This window comes from Gracilinanus agilis, chromosome 3 (genome assembly GCF_016433145.1).
Source record: "Gracilinanus agilis isolate LMUSP501 chromosome 3, AgileGrace, whole genome shotgun sequence".
Lineage (NCBI taxonomy): Eukaryota > Metazoa > Chordata > Mammalia > Didelphimorphia > Didelphidae > Gracilinanus > Gracilinanus agilis.
The window spans coordinates 251868208-251878717 of record NC_058132.1 but is presented as its reverse complement, the minus strand read 5'-3'; positions in this window follow the sequence as shown (position 1 = coordinate 251878717).

Here is a 10510-nt window from a genome sequence, read left to right as displayed (position 1 = left end):
AGCCTGACATCACTGAGTACAATGCTTCTGGTAAGGTGGAAGACCATTAGGACTTGTCTTTTCCTATTCCATTGAATCTTCAGGTCCTCTGGGCCTTACCAGCAGATCTTCTGCTATTCTTTCAAGACACTGGTCATTGCCATCTGACCTGCCAATGGACCCCTCAATCTCATCATCCATCCCTCTGCCAAATCCTTGACTCCCCACTTATTTCCTCTAGCTTCTATTAAATGCTTATTCTGTACCAGGTACCTCCATTCATTTCATTCATTCCTAATGCTTTCCGCACAGTGGTCATGCAGGATCCTTCTCACTCTGGCTTCCCATCCCTTATTGCAGGGGACATCAAGGAGGCTTTGGTTTCAGATGGGGAGATAAGGATCCAAGGAGAAGTTGCTGCATGCAGCAGCAAGGAGGCGTGTGTATGGGTCTATGTATATACATGAGTGAGTTTTAGACAAGATAAGAAGATTTAGATACCCTATTGGTGAATACAAATGAGACTTTTTTGGACAAAGGATCCATTTATCTGGGTCACATAGCTTGAATGAATTTTTATCCTTATAATAATCAAATTCCTGAGAGGCAGTGTTATTTAATTTTTAAGTTAGTTTATTAATCAAGAAAATCTAAACTAGCCAGTTGACTCCCTCCATAATTTGAATGGATGCCAAGGAGTGCATACAGGACAGAAAATAGTCTGAATTCCTATGGTAAGGACCAATATATGCCAATATACACGTGCTATAGAATATGTATTGGCCACATCCCCATACAATAGTCTTGGCAGACAGACTAAACCGGTTTGAGGGTAACTGATGGGGGTCAAAGCCTTAGATAAGTTTGGAGAAAGTCTACCTCCCCTCGATATCACAAGACATTTCTGATTGGTAAACAGTCACTGAAGAGGTAGACTCAGAGACTTCAAACATCTCCCTTTTTACTTCTTCCCAACAATCTGTCCAAAATCAGGAGCACCAAACCCTCAATATGCCCATTGTGGTAATGACTCTTTCTGAAGGGCAAGTCCAGATTTAAGCATGAAAAAACCTCTTGCAGAAAAACAATATTAGACCTAAAGGGGACCAGAGAAGTCAGTCTATTCCCAGCCCCTCCACAGAAGAGAAAACTGAGGCACAGAGAGAAGAAGAAACCCTTCTAGCTGCAGGAGTAGCCTCAGTAAGGACATGGAGCTTGTAAAGACCCCAGAGAGGAAGCAAAGTCATGGGATCCATGAGCTTCTTTTACATCTGACTTGCCACTTTCCCCTCCATATTTCTCACTGGCTTTGACTCTATAAACAGTCAATTCAATGTGTTCCTCACTCTGCCTTCCTTCCCCTTGGCATAATAGAATGGTGAATTTGGGAACAAGAGACTTGGGCTCTGCTGTGTGCGATCTCATCCTGCCCCTTCTGTTCCCTCACTTGCAAAATAAGCTAGGGTTTGGGTTAGCTGATCCCTAAAGGATCATCTGATTCTACATCCATTATCCTTTGAAATGATGTGCCCAAAGTCAAGGAGAGCAGGGCCCCATGTCCTTCAGGGTGCTAGTCCAAGAACTACCAGGGAATCGCTGAAACCATAGAGAGAAGCAGACGCCTGCTGGTGATCAGCCATTATGGTGGGACAATGACACTACCAGCACCACTGCTCTCATTTGGGGATCATCATTATGGTGAATAAGATTGTCCTTAAACAAAGGCACTTTGATAACGCTACAATGAATGGGATCTGAGAATATTATAGCAGAGCATTGGAAAGTATTGGACAAAAGGAGATGAGTCATGTCTTGGGCTGGTGGACTTCACTGTTATAGTCCAGACTCACTTGGCAGGTAGTTAACATACATGGTTAATTTTTTCATTTTTTTGGAATTTTCTAATTTCTCCTCCTACTCCAGTGGTTAACTGCAAGTAACTGAATCAGCAGATCCCAAATTGACAGATATTAGGATGCCATTGTAACCTGATTTAGGGTCTTCCATAACAACGAGAAGGACCAAGACGCCTACGATGGACCAGGACTAAGTCATTTATAGCACTTGCTCTCAAGACTGATCTGGTTGGTCTAATGAATGAATATATAGAAATGAAAGTGGATATTGGGCCCAAGTCTTAGATCTGGTTAAAGGGGAGCTGAATGAACACTTGATGAAGCCAAGTAGGATTGGAAATAGGAATAGAGATCAGAGTCAGGGCACTCTGGGCCTGAGGCAAGATTCTGACTGGGAAAAAAATGCAAGCATGGCAGAGATGAGAAGCTCAGAGATGGGCAGTGATGCTGAGAGGACTGCAGAAATGTGGGGGAGATAGTGAGGCAGGAATGAAGCTGAGAGCAGAGGCTATGGGAAGGCAGGGTGAGCTAAATAGAAAAAGCTTGTTGGGTGCTGATTTTTTAAATGAATTTAAATTTATTTATGTAATTAATCTAGAATATTTTCCATGGTTACATGATTCATATTCTTTCCTTCCCCTCCTATAGCCAAAAAGCAATTCCACTGGGTTTTACATGTGTCATTGATCAGGACATATTTCCATATTATTAATATTTGCACTAGGATAATCACTTAGAGTCTGCATCCCCATTGAACCATGTGATCAATCATATGTTTTTCTTCTATGTTTCTACTCCCACAGTTCTTTTTCTGGATGTGGATAGCGTTCTTCCTCATAAGCTTGGATATTGATTTTTAAAGGGATGATTGTGGTTTTTCTTGGCTATCCTTTGACTAAGAGTCGGACATGATGGAAACAATTGAACAACAAATTTCTCATCCCAGGAGTGCTGGGAAATGAACAGGTAGACAAGTCTCTGCTGAGGCCCAAACGAATACAGCTGCTTCTGAATTCTTCATGTTTTCATGTTCTTTCAGTTGGAAGGAACCTTAAGAGTTTTAATTTTAATTTTAGTTTCAAATCTTATCTGAAGTATGAATTCCCACCATACCATCCTAACACCTCTTCCTTGAATATCTTGTGCACAGAGACTCATGTAAAATGGCCCAAAATTCTACCTTTGGCCCTATTTTATCTCAGAAGCAGACCCAGAGGTGTTTTACACATCTCATCATTTGAGATGCTATTTGGACATCCACCTATTCAGGCACAACCATTTACTCCTGCCTATACTTCATTGTTAGGAGGGGATATAACCATTGCCACATATAATTCAGACAATTGCAAACTAAATTGCAATAACCCTGTGACTCTGGAGCTGCTATTCAAGCAGGCCCCATAGACTTCTTGCTTTGTGATTTAAACCCAGGTGATAGTGTCTACATGAAGAATTTCAAAAGTACTGGATCCACTGAACCTGCTTATGATGGACCATTCCAAGTCCTATTGACTACACCAACAGCCATTAAAATTGGGGAGAGGGACTCATGGATTCATTGTAGCCATGTAAAATGAGTATTCTCTGTTGATGATGAATAATTGCCTATACTGATTGTATTTGAGTATTGCTTGTATTTGACTAAGACTCCACTATTGCTAGATCTGTACTATTTTGTTCCATTATGTTTGATTGATCCTTTTACTTGAACAAATTGCCCTTGTAGTACAACATATATACTACCTCAAAAATACCTGATGCGCCTTTTATAACATTTTGTGCCTTTTATGAATTTTTTTATTTCCTAGAATATATTATGCTTTTATACCTTCATTCTTTTATCTACTTCATATGCACTTACACTGCGGATCATGGCAAATTAAAAGAGGAAATTAATCTTATTTTGGGGTAAGTAGCCTCTATATTTTACCTCTGTGATTATGAAATATATACATTTTTATATTGTTTTTGTTTTTCTTCCTACACGTGTGACTCAGTATTTGATTTTTCTCTCATGTTTGTATTTGAAGCACATCACTAGTACTGAAAAGATTTTTTAAACTATTTTGATTTTAGCAATAGAAAAAGCTAAGATGTCCATTTGCCTAGCCTATAAATGCATACCCAAAAAGCTTTCGAATAGGGCAACTTGCCACTAGTTATTTAAATATTATGAGACTTTAGCCTGATGAACATGTCTAAATCAAGGAAAAAAACTGAGCACAAAGGAGCACAGAAGTTAATCTGTGAAGTGTGAAAGAAGCACAAAGATAAAAGAGACTAAATAAATCCTATGGGGATTGATGACATTCTGTGCAAAGAGTGCAAAAACTTGATCATGTGTGAGACTTAAGGTTGTGACTGTTTAACGTGTTAAATGCAAGATTTCCTTATACCAAACTCTCTATCAAGTACATAACATTAATTGTTCTTGCTCCAGTATCCTGAAAAGCAAGGAAAAGGGTCAGACCAGGGAATATTATTTCCCATTTGTTTCGAGATCTAGTCTCTTTTTCTATTTTCTTTCATTATGTGGCAACTTAATGTAGTCCAGATTGCTAAATTGGGTTAGTAATTGTTGTTGTAGGCTTATGGGACATGGATCATCACAAGAACCTGTTATGATTTTTGATATTCTATATTTCCCTCAGAGGTTTATTTTATTTTTATTTTTTAAATTTCTTTGAATTCTTTTATGTTTTTGATAATTGAGTCATATGCCTTATGTCTTGGTCATATATCCCTATGTTATTCCTATGTGTATCTCTGTATCCTCCTCAGGAGGGGAATTTGTTAATATCCTCTTCAGGGGGAATGTATTTTTATCTTTTAATGAAAAGTTTTAAGTTCCTTTTGAGAAAAAAAAATTTTTAAGGTAAGAAATTTACAGCCTCCCAGAATCCAGAGACTAAACTCCTTGTTGAAGATGCCATGGAGATGCCCAAGGAGACAGCACACTGCTCCAGGAGTTCCTGAGCAAACTGAATGTGCAGAATTGAACTCTGGGGGATTGAATACATTTGTTTATATGTACTTTGTTGTACCAAAGGGGTCTGCCCCCCAGTTGGTTTTGTTCTTGATTCTCTTTTGTTTCCTTATCCCCAAGTTGTTGTATTTTCCCTGTGTAAATATTGCATATACTTTAGTTAATTATGTTTAAAATGATCCATTAGGGAGACTGGCCTCTCAAAGGATCACAGGGGGGAATGTGCAGGTGGAACATTTGCCACACCTGAGCTACATTCCCAGCATCCTTTTCAGTACATCCTCATTTTGATGTACATCCTAAGTACAGGGGCTTAGGAGATAAATTTGGCTGAGACCAACGCTGCAGGGCTCTTTTGGACTTTGCTTTGGTTAAAGTGTGGCAGGTATGGGTCTCTGGCTCTGTGTTCTGCTCACTTGCTTGAAGGAATCCCTTTCCCTCTCATTTTTTGTTATTATTAAATCCTTTAATTTAAAATATCAGGAGTATTTATTCATTTTTACTCCTATAATCTCTAGCAACAGAGAATTCACCACCAAGCCAAAGATCACTGGGGTCATTCTTATTCCTGATGTAAGTCACATTCCTACGTAGCAGCACTCTCAGAGTTCCTGGCAAATTCAGGTTTATAAAGGTTCCAGGGGCCGCATACTGCCTTATAATCCTTCCCAGTGCTTTCTTCCCCAGTGGCTTCTCTTCTTTCCTGATCCATCTTTGCTAAGTACCTATTATATACCCACACTAAGCCCCATAAGGCAAAGAGAACACATGTCCTGCCCCCAATCCCAATTATATGATCAGAGCTCAAAGAGAGCTTAGAAGTGACACAATTCAATCCCCTTAAAGTTACAAACACGTAAAATGAGAACCTGGGAAGTGACCTGCCTTGTTTAAGACTACAAATATAGTAATCAGCAGAATGGAACTAGAATTTAGGTAAAGGAAAGATGGCAAGCAGACACAAAAACAATGAGAAGCCACATAAGGCAGTAGCCTTGTGCTAGAGAAATGGCAGACATTATAAGTTAGCTCCTGGAGCCTTACTAAATCTGAACGGTCAGGAGCCCCAAGGATGGTGCTGCCTATAAATGTGACATACATAAGAATCAGAGTGACCCCAGCACCAATACACCAATGCCTAGACTCCCATGTACTTATGCCTTCATTTATCTTGTGTACTTTCATTATACTTTTTGTTTTTTTTTCCCCTAAAAAGTATAAAAGTTCATTTAGTCTTGGATAGTTGTAGGGTGCAGGGAAAGGAGAGTGTCAGTGTGAAATGTTTCATCCCCTATATCTGCGAGAAATAAAGGTCAGTGCCTTGGTTCAATCTCCAAAACAGAATACTGAATCAATTCTTCAACGTTAGAGACATTTGAATTAATCTTGTTCCAACCACACTACAAGAAGAATCCATTCCCTTTTCTCCATTACCAATAAGTGTATATCCAGCCTCCACTGAAAAATCTCCATTCCTAAATCTGGACAACTCTAAATGCTAGGAATATTTTCTTTACATTAAATTTAAATCTGTCTCTTGGCAACATTGGTTTCTTCCCTTCTGGCTCCTTTCTCTGGGAACAAACAACAAATCTAGTCCCTTCCTCCATCACAGCTCTCCAGACACCAGGAGGCATCCATCACACGACTCTCTTTTCCGTCATCTAGTCTAGAAGTGTTGATTTCACTGTAAAATTCTTGCAAACAATCAAACCAGATTAAAATGCAATTATTTCCTCTTACAAAGTAAATAAAAATACAAAACAGATGTTATCTTGGTGGTTTTCTAAGTCAGCATGTGGCCCACAGGGTCTGTTTCTATTTGAGTTTGTCACCATTGATCTGGTTCATCCTCTTCCTCCCAGAGGTACGGAGAGAAACGACTTGCCTGAAGTCACATAGTATATGGCAGAGCTGAGTTTTGAGGTACAATTCTGTGACTCCAAATCTGGTGGTCTTTCCAAAACACCATACTGTATTTTATTACTTGTGTGATGCTGAGCAAGCACTTCTCTATGACTCAGTATCCTCAACTGTAAAATGAGGGTGTAAGATTTGGTTTCCCCCAAAGAATTTCCAGCTCTCAAGTCTATGCCCCTGTGATATTATTAATCTTGCACTTAGTATGTAAAATGTGAATTTTAAAATTAATATCCAATATTCCAAGTATTAGATTTAAAAAGCTTATTAATAATAATTAAAGAGACCTAGCTATTCAGCCCACTTACAAGAGAGAGAGAAAGAGAGAAAGAGAGAGAGAGAGAGAGAAAGAAAGAGAAAGAGAGAGCACTTCAGAACTTAAACAAACATGACCATGCAAACGTGGAGGCGCAGGAGAGATTAAAGGGAATTTTGGGAAATTCTAAGGGACTTCTGGGGGACGAAGGCCAAGGTTTAAGATCTCCATTTATACAAAGATATTCATGGTACTAAGAGCTCATCCCTTGGAAATTCTTAGAAGTTTAATTTCACCTGCAGTATTTCATCAAACTTTTCATCAGAGCATTCTCTACTGACTGGACATAAATGTTACAGTAAATTGTTAATGATGTCTGCCTTACTGGTGAAGCCCAACTTTTTTTTTTTTTTAACCCTTGTACTTCGGTGTATTGTCTCATAGGTGGAAGATTGGTAAGGGTGGGTGAAGCCCAACTTTTTGAAGCAAAGTAAAATGGGAAAATGTTTCCCACAGTCTAGGAATTCACTGTAGAGGTATGAAAAATGCTCCATTTTAGTTTGGAACCAATAAACACAATAATAAGATCCCAAAGGCATCCCCAAAGAGCTGAATGAAGCATCCTGGCTGGATACGCCATAATATATATCTATTAAACATATAGATATATATTTAGTAAGTAAATATATATGTATATAGGCACTTATATCATTTGGGAAACTTTAAAGTGTTGTAGAAATGTTGGCTATTATTGTCATATGAAAACAGCAAAGCCTTCAAATCCCTGTCAATTATTGTTTATGGCAAATGCTGACACTTCCAAACCCGAGTGATTTAGAGCAGCTTCAAAATAGATCCCCACTTAAGGTCCCTTCCAGCAATAAAACTATAATCCTGTGATCTCAGAAAAAGATATACCTGCATTACAGAATATCGCTATGGGTGGGATCTAAAGAGATGAACCTGGGATGATAATGAGGAAAGGATGATGGCGAGCTTTGAAGCCTGCCTTGCATCTTTAGCTGCTCATTTGTTAGGTCCATGTGTGCAGAATCCTTAATCCTCTCACTTAGCTCTCTATTTCCAGATCTCAATGAGTGGTAAACTTTAAGCTTCCGACCCACCCATACAATATCAATGGCATATTACTCCAACGCACTCTAATTAAGGAATGACGCAAGGCGGGATGTTTGTCATTGAGGTTCATTCTATCTTGGGTGTAATGCTAAATAGGTCCTCAGAGTCCTACCATTGAAAATGACTTACATGCTTATATAATTGAAATTTTGAGTTTCAAATGCACAAAGTATTCATCATACTAAAGATCAAGGCATTTCTTTCTCCCTTCCTTCCTTCTTTCTTTCTTTCCTTCCTTCCTTCCTTCCTTCCTTCACCTTTGGCCTTAGAATCAACACTGAGTATTGGTATCAAGGCATAAGAGCAAGAAGGGCTAGGCAGTTGAGGTTAAGCAATTTTCCCAGCTGAGAAGTGTCTGAGACCAGATTTGAACCCAGGACTTCCTGTCTCCAGCCTTGGCTCTTAATCCACTGAGTCACCTGGGTAGCCCAGGACAAAGCATTTTGTAAAGTTAGCATTACTCACTTGCCATCTTGGTTCCCCTTGGCCTCACCTCATTCATTTCTGATTGCATTGAACTTAGAGGACTTTCTGAGCATTTAGTTTGGGGATTGTGCAAAACATAAAGTGAGATGCCAAAGAATTCTAGGGTCTCTCCCTTTGTGAACTATTGTTCCATGGAAATTTTTTTTTTGAGGGGTGAGATGTAGAATTTTTGGAAAATAACTAGGATCACGGAGGAGACAGAAAATGTCATCCATGCTTATAACAGGTGGGAGACTCGCCCAAGACTTAAAAAGGTGGCTTTAGATCCCTGCTCTGGGCTGTGCCCTTGGGCTGCCAATGGGAAGGAAAGAACAAAACATGGACTCTTGGAATGTTAAATTGAAAGGGAATTCAGGTCATTTAGTTCAACCCTTAATGCATGAATCTCTTTTACAAATTCATGGCAAGTATTGAATGAGGCCCAGCAAGGATGTTCAAAGTTTGTCTGTCCCTCATTCTTGCGTGGGAGAAAGGTCTCTTCCAGGGTGGAAGGAAGCCAGGTCTGCTGGCCTCCCCCCAAGGAACCCAAACGATTTGACTTTTCAGACATTGGCTGGGGCTGTGGTCTCAAGGTGCCTCCAGCTCCTCTGGAATGGCAGAACGGCTTGCTTCTGACAATTGAGCTATGAGATCCCTTTTGGAAAAATATGACATTTTCCACCAAAGTACACCTGCAGGGAACATCCTGATATCATCCTGATATTCAAACTTCCCAGTATATCCTGAGAAAAATGATAGATTAGATTTGAAATGTTTTGCCAGATATTCAGAGGTTCATTTATTTATTTTGCCAGTTTCATGTAATAACAAATTTCCACACAAGATTTCCTAAGTTATATGATTAAACTTCTCTCCTTTTTTAAAAAAAATCCATTTATTTAATTTAGAATATTTTTCCATGGTTACATGTTTCATGTTCTTTCTCTCCCTTCCTCCCACCCCCCTCCTGTAGCCAACAAGCAATTCCACTGGGTTTTACATGTGTCATCGATCAGGACCTATTTCCATATTATTAATATTCTCCCTTTTTCCCTTCCCTTTCCCTTCCCAGTACAGGTAGGCAAAATTGACCTGGGTTAGCCATGTATTCATAAAAATTTTTTTTAATCCTTATCTTCTTAGAATTAAATGCTTGGGATCAATTCTAAGGCTGAAGAGCATTAAGGGCTGGGGAGCTGACTTGTCTAGGGTCCCACAGCGAGGAAGTGTCTGAGGTCCTGTTTGAACCCCTCATCTCCAGGCCTGGTGCTCTATCTGTTGTGCTACCTATGCACTCCAATGAAGTCATTTCTAAAGAGCACCTATCATCAAAATCTAATCTTTGGTCTTGATCGAGGATAGAGGTCATCTCTGGAAAATACTATAAAGAAAAATTAATCTAGGATGCTTTATATTAAATTTATAAATATAAGTCAAGAGACAGAGAGAAATAATGTTTCCAGCCTCTCTAACTTAAAGAAAAAGTATGTCCCAGATTCCAGTCCTGCAAGGTCCCTTTTACACCTTTGTTTGCCAGAGATTGCCAACAAGATGAGAGCCATCAGGAGGGCTGGAGAGAGAGCGAGACCAGAGAGAGGGATGGGAGTCAAGAGAGGTGCAGAGCTGCCCTGTCCAAGTTCTTCTCCTGGATCCTTTGATGAGCCTCCTTCACTCCTATTTCCTGGCTTGCATGGTGCAGCCACTGGCTGACGCATGACTGTGACTCCTATGCTGAGACTTGCTGGGATTGGCCTGGGTTGGAAGTCCCCTCGATATTTAATTCACACAACAGTCTATCAGAATCCGCAGCCATGAAACTGTTTCCACTAGCAGAATTCAAGAGGCCTGGATACCACTAGTGATTTCTTTGAAGAATTAATATTTTCTAGAATATTTTTCCTCAAATTCCTG